The sequence below is a fragment of the Teleopsis dalmanni genome, chromosome 1 (genome assembly GCF_002237135.1).
Source record: "Teleopsis dalmanni isolate 2A chromosome 1, ASM223713v2, whole genome shotgun sequence".
NCBI lineage: Eukaryota > Metazoa > Arthropoda > Insecta > Diptera > Diopsidae > Teleopsis > Teleopsis dalmanni.
Genome location: NC_051846.1, coordinates 165,949,221 through 165,963,258, shown reverse-complemented (window position 1 = coordinate 165,963,258; position 14,038 = coordinate 165,949,221). Strand labels below are relative to the sequence as shown.

The 14,038-nt window shown below is 26.6% G+C and overlaps 1 protein-coding gene across 1 annotated transcript in view; it reads left to right on the top strand.

Moving 5' to 3' along the window:
• The first annotated feature begins 3,955 nt into the window (after window positions 1-3,955).
• The window catches only part of LOC119669919 (glucose dehydrogenase [FAD, quinone]-like), a 29,467-nt gene continuing 19,384 nt past the window's right edge, over window positions 3,956-14,038 (top strand). Inside the window, exon 1 of the mRNA XM_038079973.1 lies at window positions 3,956-4,195. The gene's annotated coding sequence lies outside the window, so the exon portion shown is untranslated. The remainder of the gene's footprint in view (window positions 4,196-14,038) is intronic.

The window sequence follows — 14,038 nt, the reverse complement described above, 5'->3', positions numbered from 1 at the left end:
GGATAATGTCTTTTTGATTAATTTTTTATTTTTTGGTATCCATACACATTTATATTAGAAATTTAAAATTTATTCATGCTTACTTTGATTCGTTTAAAAAGTTTAAAATCTTTAAAATGAAACGTAAAACTGCCGTTGCATAGCTTAACTGCATTTAAATTCCGAAGCATAATTATAGCTAAGCCAATTTTTATTCTTAAGTTATGTGGTGCTATTCCTGGTAAATCCAGCGAATTCAAAAATTCAACAGGATAGTTGAACGATTCATTTTAGAGTTTAAACTTTTTAAACAAATCAAAGAAAGCATGAATAACTTTCAAATGTCTAATATAAATGTATATGGACACCAAAAAACTGTGTAATAATTAAAAAACCGTTATCCAGTGGACCAAATTGTGAATCTAAATTATCGTTGAATTCACTTAAACACACACAAAAAAAAAGAATTATATATATAAAGATATAAATAACGTACAAAAAATAATGCCACGTCTTCGTGGACGAGGAGGAAATATTGGTCGACGGAGTCGGATTTCACAATTACTCTAGAACCGGCGGTTAAATAGATCGGCAGAAAACAATGAAAATGTAAGAAACCAGGATACAATCACATGTGCTAATGAAAGTCAAGAGCAACGCAACGAACGCCAGGAAAATAAATTGCAAGGGGTAACAACGTTCGCTGGGTCAGCTAGTATCTTATATATCTATAAGATATCTTATATCTTATATTTGATATGAACAGTACTATCTTAACTATGTGGTAATTTATTACTATTATTGAGGTGTACTTAATAGATATTAGAAGAGACGTAGAACATATAAAGAAAAAAAGTGATATTTCATTAAGATAATGTATCGTCATATCGGCCGGTAGCTATAACGGCAAAATTGCACGAACTGAACTACAAATTGTTTTTTGCATTCACCGTTTCCGCCAGACGGGCCCTAGCAACTACTACCTATCCATATACCTTAAAAAAATGCTGCAGAAAAATAATTACTGTCGACATCAAATGTATATCCGATCGTTCTAAAGAATTAGAGAATTCGAATTAAAGAATATAAGAATTTTTAAATAAAGAATTTAATTTTTTTCTAAAGATAGATGTTATTTATATTATAAAGATAAATCTTTAAGATATCTTCAAGAGTATTAAAATGTTGAAAAGACTGCTGAAATGATTTTATTGCTCTTGAGAACACCATGTTGATAAATAAATTTGAATATAATCAAATAAATGCATTTTTGTAATTCAACTTTGGAACTTTTCATTCCCGAAACCGATATGTTATACTGTATATAAACGACTACATAAACGCGATAGACAATTGCGTTTTACTTCAACCCTATACGTAACTTTCAACACCACAGAAAATCCTAACAAAAGGCCATGTTGCAGTAAAAGCTTTTAATATTTATCAGGCGATATTAATTCTGTTGATCCTGAAATTATCCTGAAAAGATAAATATAAATAGAGAATTCGAATTAAAGAATATAAGAATTTTTAAATAAAGAATTTAATTTTTTTCTAAAGATAGATGTTATTTATATTATAAAGATAAATCTTTAAGATATCTTCAAGAGTATTAAAATGTTGAAAAGACTGCTGAAATGATTTTATTGCTCTTGAGAACACCATGTTGATAAATAAATTTGAATATAATCAAATAAATGCATTTTTGTAATTCAACTTTGGAACTTTTCATTCCCGAAACCGATATGTTATACTGTATATAATCGACTACATAAACGCGATAGACAATTGCGTTTTACTTCAACCCTATACGTAACTTTCAACACCACAGAAAATCCTAACTAAAGACCATGTTGCAATAAAAGCTTTTAATATTTATCAGGCGATATTAATTCTGTTGATCCTGAAATTATCCTGAAAAGATAAATATTCTTAAGCAAAATAATTAGATATAAAGCCTGCAGGTTCCATACCACAAACTTGGCAGAAGAGGAGCAATCTCTGTAGCAATCCTTGTAGCTTCGAAACCATATAATAGTTTAAAAATACATAATTCCTTCTCAATCATTCAAACAGAAGACAAGAAATAGAGGATACTACACTGAAACAGTCTACCAGGGCATTCGCAATCGAAATCGATTAAAGAATTCCATTAAATTGAATATAATTTATAAATTATTACAGGAGTTCAATACAGGAGAGTGTTGTAGGTTGAACTACATCCCTACAAAACTGGTAGCTTGCTCTAGAGAAACTTATTTTTCAGTAGTTTTGTAGGAAGGGAATGAGACGTAAAAGCACGTGTTGGGATATTTTGCGCTTACCCACGATTTCCCTAAATATACACATTATATTTTAGAAGTTTTATTTGTTACTAGCAGAATTATCTTAATTTTTAATTAAGTTAATTAATTTAATTATAATTAATTTATAATTAATTGCTTATTTAAGTTATAATTATTATTAATTTATTCTTCATTTTTAGAAATAGCATAATGACATAAATAGTAATTTAAAATTAAATAAAAATTAGAAAATATTAGTTTGTATTATTTAGTGTGCATCATTAATTGAGTAATGGTGTTACAATTTCAATTTCAATACAAATGGTTGCCACATAGAACAACAGACAGAGTTATTAATGACTCAAAGAAAATAGGTGTCAGCTATTGGAAAGAAAAAGTATATAATAGGATAAGAAACTGTCGTGGCATAGGTTTAGTTCTTAATGAACTGTTGCATAAAGAATGAAAGTGACATGTACAGAAAGTGTAAAGGTAAGAGAATTTAAAACACAAAAAATTAAAATAAAATTAACTAATAGAAAATCTATTACATGGAAAGAAAGTAAAAAGATAGAAAATCCAATATCAATACTAAATAAATAAAATAACAATTTATAAGTAAAAACCAAATAACATAACGTCGGGATATTAACTTGTAGCGTTTTAGTTTTCCAAATGGTTCGGCAATGAAATTATTTTGTATAGAAATTTATATCAAAGGAATAGCCGATTTGTGTCTAAACACATCTCCGACTACATAACCTTATCAGAATTAATATGTGTTATACTAATATGAATATGAATTTGAATCGAAATCTAAAGAAATTTCCAGTCGGTACACTGACATTTCAAGACCTGTTCTTCATATCAGGTGTTGATTAAATACACAAATCACACTAAAATTTTGTAAAATATTTTGAGATTATTACACAAAATTTGATATATTTGCTGTGTTAAGCAACAATGCAAGTAAATTAATTTAGTGAAAAGATATACGAGTCATTTTAAGGAAATCTTCAATGGAATGTTGTTTCACATAGTTACCAAATTGGATCGAATACCAGAAATCTACTCATGGCGTTGTCATCGGTGTATATAATCTTATCTCAACGATGACGTTAACGTTACTGCAATTAGAATTATAAATATAAAAAAATTCCATACAACATTTAACACTTGTATATTTTTTAATTTATTTTTTCTTTTCAATTTTTAATTTAATTTAATTTAATTTTCTTTTTGTTTTGTTTATTTTACGTTATTTTATGTTTTAAATATTTTGAGAAATATGCGCGCCAAATTATTGCAATCAAGTTCGACTTGAACAACGACACTTCAAACTAGGTTCGAAGCTCAGGTTGGAATACAACTTCTCGTCAGACTTAACTTGCACGTTTAACGGTTTTGTGGAATTAGTTTAAAACAAACTGGCGTGGCGCGATGACTGTAAACGGTTGGAGTAGTGAATTTAATATATAAAAAACTTAAATACTTTTAATAAAAATTATTTTTTAATAAAATATTTTTACATTTTTTTAAAAAAATATTAACTTTAATGTAGGAAATAAGTTACAATAGATAATTATTATTTATTAAAAAATAATATATCTCAAGAGCAATATCTATGTGTTGAAAACTTGTTTGCTCCAGCTTGAAAAATTACAAAAACGTGCTGCTCCTTAGAGAATCCGAAAGTGATGATATATTGTGTCTACTTTTACACTTGTTTATAAAAATTGATTAAAAAAAATTAACTACGAACGCGTAAAGTATCTTGTTACTAGACGACTTGATAGTCTGACCTAAAATAATTCGCTTTTTAAATTTAAATTAATTACAATTTATTAAACTTTTTTAGTAACGGATACTAGAAGATACACAGTTAAAAGTTATTGATGTGTATTAAATTTAACGGCAGTTGCAAGAGAAAAGTAAGTGAAAAAGTATCTGGTTCTCATCTGGTTCTTATCTGAGAATTGAAAAAAAAATAATAAAAAAGTGAAATTTTAAAAAAAATAATTCAATAGAAAGAAAAAATTTTAAAAATTGCTTAAACGCACTTTTTGATAACTCATTAGAGAAAGTAATTAAATAAAATTATATGTGAATATAAGCAATAATTTCTTACACAGTCAAATGCATATTTTTTTGAAAAAAATTATTATTTTGTTAGAAACAAAAATAGTGATATACCCTTTTTATAAAAAAACAAATAAATGTATATATTGTTGAATAATACAAAATAAACCCCTTTGAACTGTAATAATAATTCTTAATTTAATAAAATATATTCTTTCAGTCATATTTAATTTATTTAAATATTTGTATTGCAATTTTAATAAACACGTGAATATTTATATTCATATTATATAAGGTTTTTGAAGTAAATATTTTTTAAATAAGAAATATTTATAATAATGTAACAATATTTCAAATAAAAAATATTTATAATATGTGATATTTAAAATAAATAATATTTATAATAATGATATGAGATCTTGAATAAAAAATGTTTATAATATTGTGATATTTTAAATAAATAAAAATTATAATAATGTGATGATATTTTAAAAAAAAAATGTTTATAATAATGTGATATTTTAAATAAATAAAAATTATAATAGTGTGATAATGTTTTAAATAAAAAATATTTATAATATAATATTAATAAAATTAATAATAATAATGTAATATTTAAATTAATGTAGCAATATTTTAAATAAAAAATATTTATAATAATGTAATAATATTTTAAATAAAAAACATTCATTTCTCATAAAAAATGAGAAGTAAAAAATATTTTCAGTTATGTAAAAATTTATTTACGAATATAGGACAAATGGATATTTTTACATATTATATTTTACATATTTTACATATTATCTATTTTTACAAATAAAAACAAAACTACAATTTCGATTAATTTCAGAAAACTTTGCTTTTAGTTAAGTTTTAAAGTAAATTTATTAGGAAACCAGTTTAAAATTTGTGAAGTTTATTTTGCATTTGGTTCAAGAAAAATGAAGAAAATTGAAATAAATTTTTATTTTGATTTTATTTATTTAGATTATTTGGGAGCCAAAAAAAAATTACTACTCTCATTTATTAGTTGTATAAGTTTTTAAGCTATAGAAAATTGCAGTTGTTTGAAACAAGTTTCACAAAAATGTTAAGTTATTAGAAATATTTGCACATACCAATTATTTTTATACATACATAAAAACATAAGGTATTTTTAATATATTAATACAACTGATAATATACAAAAAATATTATATAAAATTATAATACAAAATATAATACACAAGATTTTATGCAGTCATCATCCAAATGCTTGATGCATTTATGACAATTAAAATATAATAATATAATAAAGGTATATTATAAATATTATATTATGTATAACAATATACAATATTATAAATAATATAAAAACTATAAAAATAAATATTTTAATACAAAAAATAAAGAAGAATTACTAATAACTAATATTAGTTTGTGATTATTTGAGACCGGCAAAATACATCATCATATTAGAAAAACAAAATGAAGTGCAATGAATTTTTAATCAGTGAGTTAGATCAAATAGAAAAATTAAGTAAATAAATTTAAAGTAATTAAGTCACCTTAAAAGAGCGCCATTGACTCTTTGCCTATATATTAAGAAAGAACAACAAGATTTGTATCGACAAATAAAAATAAAAAAAGAAATAACTAGATATATAGCAGAAGGTAAACAAACAGAAGATATACTTGAAGTAAAGCGAAATATCAAAGGGCAGTTTTAGAAAAAAATCCCCAATATCATCTACTACTGTAATCAGTTCATATACATATCAAAAGTAACGACAACTTCAACTTCTCACAAAATAAATGTTAAATACTTGAAAACTAAATAGTATTAATTAATTAAGATTACAATTTGACACTACAAAGTATATTTATTAAATTATTGCAATTTTTTTAAAATTTCATACAAAATCTATTTCTCTTGGAAGGAAATTATTACTAAGAAATTGTTTAGACCATTTTAACGACCTAACCCCAGTAATAATCAAAAACATATAGAAAATTATTCCCAAAATATTTTAACATTACTTTGGTAGATTTTTTTTCCAGTATTTTCTTTTATAAAAAAGTTTTCGTTTTTATATTATTTTAATTAATTGAATTTTTGGCTGACCATACAGCTGTTTTAAGTACTGGCTACTCATCATCAGTGGTCTTGGAAATAATTCTTGTATTTAATTATTCGTAAATAATTTTTTGACACTGCAAATACCCGGAATCAAATTCGTGCCCTGCCAAATTTAAAGCTAAGAGTCTGAAGTATTTTTTTTCTTAAATTTCAATTTTTTATTTTGTCAAGATTTTTCTTTTTTAAAATATTTATTCACTTTTATAAATTTGCAACCATGTAATTTTATAGCCATTGAAATTTTATTCAAATTGTATTATTAAATTTTGGCATCTGTTAAGATGACGTTACCAAGGTTATTGCTACCAATTTTACGCTTATTAAAAGTTTAAATTATTTTTATAAAAATTATATAACACAAAACAAATCAAATATCCAAGTAATAAAAATGTTGTAGGTGTTCATTTTTAAGACAGTAAACTTTAAACTTGAACCATGAAATAAAATGTATTTTGATGACATATAAATATAATTTGAGGACAAGTGAATTTAATTTTGTATCAAACTTTTAGTGAATACAAAAAATAATAAACTTAATACATAAAAGGAAGTTATCTTAATAAAAACATAATGTAATTAATTACATCAATTAATTATTAGTAATTATTATTCAGGAAATCGACCTTAGTAATTTCTTTGTACTTAGAGAAAGTTGCCAGAAGAAAATAATTAAACTAATTAAATAAAAACATAACTGTAAATGTTTATAAGTACAAATGTTATATAAAAACCAAGTTTTTTTATACGACATATTTTTATTTTAATTTATTTTTTATTTAAGGAAATAAAATAGTGTATACCAGCAGCAATTAAGAAGCAAAAAATTTGAATCTAAATATTGTGAACTATTTCTTAAGCCAATCTTACTTAACAGGCCCTGATAAATTAAGATTTGAAATACTTAAAGCTTACAAACTATTTCTTTAGCGAAGTTTTCATGGGAGGTTCTAATTTATTTCTGATCAAAGAAGATTCCAAAAAATTCGGGTACAAGCTCACAAACTGTTTCTTTAGCCAATCTTTCTAAAGAGGCTCTGTCTGATCAAAGTAGATTTCAAAAAATTTAAGGTCATAAGGTCATTAACTATTTTCTTAGCCAAGCTTTGATGGAAAGATTTGTTTTATTTCTGATCAAGGTTTAATAGGTTTAAAGTTCTATCTTCTATAGACTTCTTGAAGTCCCGATAAATGAGTTCAATTCATATGTTAGTTTAGTGACTTCTTTTTATAATAGAATTAGAAGGTTAGGAAGAAGGTACTAACTTCTTTTCTTATTAGAATTAGAAAAAAACACCCGGTACAGTAGTGTTGTTCTGTCACACACATGGTTTTGTAACCGGTTTTGACTCGGAGTATTCACGTAATAAGACTGATATCACTACGGAGTATCTAAACGAGCTTGTAGTTATCTTCATGTAGCGCATCCTTCTCATCTTATGTTTAACTGATCTATAAAGAAAAATGTTTATGCTAATTGGATGTCCAAATGATATAAATATTTTCAATGCATTGTAAAAAGACTAAGTTTAAGTACATAAGATTCTGTTACACTCCTAATTAGGAAAATCTCTTAAGAAACACTAGTAAAAACAAGCAGTAAAAATATGAAGATAAGTCGAGGGGTTCATCGATTTAATTTCACTGAATTATAGATCATATTTTTTTTAAACAAAATCTATTATTGTTATATAATTAAATAAATATATTCCAATCAAATGTAAACCAAATTCATTTAAATAAATTATAAGTAAAATAAAAAATGAAAAACAAAACGAATTGAGTAATTCGATTTTGCTTGTAAAATTAAACTATACTTGCGTGAAAAGATGATTTTTTTATTTGAATTTTTCCTATAATTAAAAAAATTGTGACTGATTTGAATGGAAATTGCATTCGTTATGCACGTTTAGCAGCTCAATTAATTGCAAAATAGAGCTTTAAACTTATTTTCTTAATTTTTTGCCTTTGTTAAAAATCTCATTAACTCAAGAAAAACAAATGAAAAATGCATTTTATTACAAAATGTTTGGGTTTTATTATTTTGTAATGCAATATTTTATCGCAGATATAATAGCTAAAAACAACAAATGAAAACACAAACGGCTGAGTTTAACACCACGAATCAGATAAATGAATCTACTGTTTATTATGGTTTTTTATTTGTATTTCACAGTAATAAACCGCAGTGAAAATATTGCAAAGATAATACCTGTAAATATTTGTTTTAATTGTGATTTTGAAGTTTTGAAGTTTTGAAGTTTAAACCGCTATTTTTCACATATGGCAATATTATTAACATCATGTCGCACTTACTATACGTTTTAGTATTTTGAAAATTCCTTATATACATAGGAATAAGTAATTTAAAGTATAGTTTTTACTAGGTGATTATAATCTAAAACAATTATTAATTTTTTTTTTTCAATAATATCGAGTATAATTTTGATTTTGTTCTCCGGGTTCTTTATAATTACACACCCTACTTTAACATATCCAAAGTAGTCCACTGCAAAAAGATACTTATAGCAATTCTTCAGATCAGACAATAAACTCTGATTTGTTTTAATACATGAGACACAAGCTGTCAGAATTTCTTGCTCTTAACCTTGATGAAGTTCAATTTAGCTTTAAGTCTACTTAACGATAAACATCGTATAATGTATATATAACTTGACCAACCTTTTGACCTCTGCATTTGCCTGATCCCTGATGAAGAAGAACAATCATAAAACTTTTTTCCTTTTACGTCTGTTATGTAGATAAGAATAATATAGCTTGTTAAATATTGCTAAACTTTATTATAATGAAATTGCTTCCATTAGCACATAATGGAACCATATTTGATAACTGAGAGATGGTTTTGACACAAACACTTCAGGTGCATTTAGAGACCATAAATAATTTAACTAACTGTCCAGTGTCCTGTTTTTGAATCATCTTTGCATTAAGTACAACTATCAATCTATCATGTTCATTGTAATAGCACCCATCTAGATAAAATGAATATAGCTTGCTAATTATTTTACAAATTTAACTATATTGCTTGCCTTAATTACTGAAATAGAAATTTAATCATAGACCCTTAATGGTACCACAATTGATACCGGATAAATCGTTTTAGCACAAAGGCTTTAGACGAACGTAGAATGTGTTAACAACTTACCTAACTGGTCATTATCTTGCTTTTGCCCCCATTCTAGTAACAAGTACAACTATCCACCTTTTTTTTGTATTATTGCGAAGGGATTTCGTCCATTAGCCTCTTATAAAAACGCAATTAAACTCTAAGAAGTTTTTTTGATTAAGTACTTTCACATACTGAAAAAAATAGGTGTATGTATGTCTGTTTTTTGGTCGTAAATTTTTGATTTAGATAAAAGTTGCAAACAGTCCCCGCATTAGATATTGAGTCACTTGTCTATAAGTATTGTAATCTGTGCATTTTAGGCTTTATTGAAAGCTATAGTTAGAGAGATTATATTTAGGAAACAACGGTTGGTTACTTTGGTCTTTATGTAGTTCAAAAATAGGTAGATAGAATCCCTTTTCCTTTTTTTTTAACGGTTGATATCTGTACTATATATTAAGACGATATGAATATATTGTACTAAATTAATACATTGCAGTTCTAAAAACTTCATATCAAATATTGTACCATTGGATAAATGTAGTTTTTTAACATTGCAAATATTTTAAAAGACGAAATTGTTGCAATTTATTTTTATTTCTACAAATTAATTTTTTTTTTGTTGTAACATTTTTAATCTGACGACATGTCTTATGACGAAAAGAATTTGGAAGGGTTCGAATAGTAATGAAGAGACAACAAAAAAATTTTTAGTTAATTTATTGAACTTTGACTTATCATACAACGCTGTTTCGAGTATTACTAAGTGTTCATCATCAGTGGTCTTAGGAAATATTGGAGTTTTTATTTCATCAGTTTATAGTCCGTGTGTTATTTGTGGGACTCCTACCTGTCAAATTAGAAACGATGACTAAATGTGTTTCGCCACAAGTAGCCTTCGATTAGTCATCGTTTCTAATTTTTTGTGATGTATTTAAGAATATGCACAAGTACTAATATAAGTAAATTATAAGTCCACATAGAAGTAAATTTATTGTTAAACTTCATTTTAGCACATAAAAAAATAGCAAGAAAAATTTCAGTGCAGTCGTTTTTTTTTTTATAAAATTATATCTTTCAACTATTTATTAAACGTTTTTAATTCGTTGTTAAAAATTTTAATTATTATTTGAGCATAAATCATGTTTAACGTGTCATTTAATTACTTCAGCAAATGTTAATGTTAATGATTTTTTTTTGTTGGTGTTATGTATAAGTAAGAAAATTTCAGTTTCTGTTATTATATCATATACATATAATAAGCAGTCTAATGTATACTATGATTATAAAGTATTTAAAGTATTTCACATGAAACAAACGCTAAAAAAATTATTTTCAATTAAAGTTTATGTAAAAATGTTATTGTGCGCGATCTTGATTAGATATTCGTGGCAGCAATATTTTATAAACTAATATTTTTAAACTGTTATTAAAAAGCAGCAAATGGGAACTATTATCTATTTATACTATCGATTGTTACTCTTGTTATTGATTATCTGTTACAATAATTTACGAACTGCTATTCAAAAAGCAGCTATCAGCTGTGTCGTAACAAGTGATTTTTTTATTCGGTGTTATTATGTTCAGTATTTTACCATTGGTTCTGCTCTTAATATTGTTTTCGAGATTTTTGTTTCTGCTATTTTCCTTTTTTTGGTTTTCCTATTGCTCATTTTGTTATGCAAATCTCCAACTTTTGGGTCTACCACAGAGAGTGACAGAGGGGATAGAGAGAGAGAGAGAGAGAGAGAAGGAGAGAGAGGAGAGAGAGAGAGAAGGAGAGAGAGAGAGAAGGAGAGAGACAGAGAAGGAGAGAGAGAGAAGGAGAGAGAGAGAAGGAGAGAGAGAGAGAGAAGGAGAGAGAGAAGGAGCGAGAGAGAAGGAGAGAGAGAGAAGGAGAGAGAGAGAAGGAGAGACAGAGAAGAAGAGAGAGAGAGAGAGAGAAAGAGAATATGACGACGTCATAAAAGAAAAATACACCAGCACACATTTTTTTTTTTATACTAGAAAGAAACTATATATTATAAATCAAAAATATAAGCTATGAAATAGGTCATTTTCTAAGTTCTTAGATCTTTTATATTTCATTATCTTTCTTTGAATCTGTTATCATTCCGTTTCTTTTTCGATGTTAGATTTTATTGACCTTTTATCTGCTTTTTAAGCCCGCCTTTTTTTGAGTCTGCTTTCTTTTACAAATTTAGTGGGTGTTGCTAATAATTTGTATATAATCTATCTCTAATGACAGTCTTAACAGTTTCTTTAATTATTATAAATACTTGCATTTTTTATATGCAGATTCTACATAAATTCTTTATAAAATACTATTTGAACTTTAATTCTCCACAAAAACGTTTTTTAAATTCTTTTAAAAATTTTACATGCGATCAATTATTCTATTTGACATTTTTTGTTTGATAAAAAAACAAACCACATGACATTTCTAAGATTGTAAATTACTTTCGGAACGATTTTTTTACATGTAAAATGTTAATACCATACAATGTTAAATTCCTAATTTTAGGGTAGGAAGACATTTAATTCCTGTAATTTGTTAGAACAAACCAAAAGAAATCCTTTTTGCATGATTAAAAACTGTTAATACAAAACATATTACTTTTTGGAAAGGTCGTAATTTGAAACCAAACCCAATCCTTAAAGAAGGTGCGGTACGTAACAATAATAACCACAACAACCTAGCAGTACTGTAATACACAACAACAACAACAGTATAAGTAATATATTAACAATATCAGCGGCAGTAACCAGGCAAGAGTACCTAAAAGTAGGTCAAAACAATCGAAAAGCATGGCTGAGAAAGAGTACGGCTTGTGCGAGTATTTCACTTTCAGTTTCTGTATTGACGCTGGTCATTAGCTTTTACCTGTAAACGAAGACTGATTTTTTAAGTCGACCTTGAATGATGGCCAAAATGTAAACAAAAAAATACGAAATACAAAATTTAATTTGAACCGCAGTCGCTGATGTAATGCCGCTGCCGTGGCGATGACGCTATCGTGAATTTTGTCAATAGTCACTCTTCATCTGGGTTCAGTGAATGGAGAAGACATGTGAAAAAGTATTTAGTATGAAAAATGAAAATGTGGAATTTGGCCATAAGTGTACGAGTTATTAGCCAGTATTACTACCTTCTTTACTGTCAAGTCAAACAAGTTTGGCGCGTGGTAAATGAAGAGGTTAAGTCAAACATAAATTTAATTTTTATCATTATTAGCAAAAAAATGTCCAGTTTAGACACATGCGAAACACGTTGGTTTACTCATCAACCAGAAAAGTGTTTTCATTAGGTGACTTCTAAATCAAACTTTTACAAGTAGTCGGTTGATATACTTTTACGGAACTTCATAAGTAGGTTATGGTGTTTATAATAAAATTAATGACGAATATAAAATGTAATTATCAATACTTCATGACAAGAAAAGTAATAAGACTCTTCATTTTACAAAATGAATATGAAAAATAATTAAGTTAATATAATTAAATTGATTATTATGTTGAAGCTATTGAGCCAGTACACTTAAGCACTTTTACTCTTTCTTAACTCGAGGTATTTTCAAAAACCCTCCTTACGCTTTGACTGGATTATTGTTTATCATTTCATCAGAATAAGCAATAATTGACCTTAGATCTGCAAACCTTCCCGAGAAGCCTGTAACCATTCTGAGATTTGATAACGCGGTGTTACCAACACCAGTCTGTCAATTTTCGCAAATAATTTCAGGGCTCTATCCTTTATGTATTTTTTGACGGGATCAATCAATCAACATAAAATAATTAAATTGAGAAAACAATTCATACATAGAAATAATAATAATAATAATGACAAATTTAAATAAATTTAAAACTCAAACTATAAAAATAATAGAAACGTATAAAGACAGTCACTGATTTACATGTGGAAATCATATATAGAAAAAGGAAAGGTGAGACATGGATAGAGTGAAAGAGAGAAATGTGGAGAATAGTTTGCATCAACACATCTAAACGGATAGACATGGCTTGAACTTAAGAACTTAGATCGCTTTCTGTAGTTAAGTCGCTCAAGATTTTATACACTTTATGAAAACGGCCAATAAAGATGTAGACATGAAAATAATATATAAAAAAAGGAAAAGTGAAAAGAGGAAAAAGTGAGAGAGAGAGAGAAGGGTACAGGCTAGCTTATACCAATACATCTAAACGGGTGGCCATCGCTAAAACTTTTTCTATTATTTAGTTTATCAAGAATTTATACACTTTAAGCAGGCAACTAATTAAAATTAACACGTAAAAATCATATTTAGAAAAAGAAAAAGTGAGAGCAGGAGAGAGAGAGAGAGGATAGAGAGAGAGAGAGAGAAAGAGAGAGAAAGAGGTAGACACTACTTCGCATCAATACATCTTTGACATATACTATTAATAGACGTACACACAGAAAGCAGAAAAAAA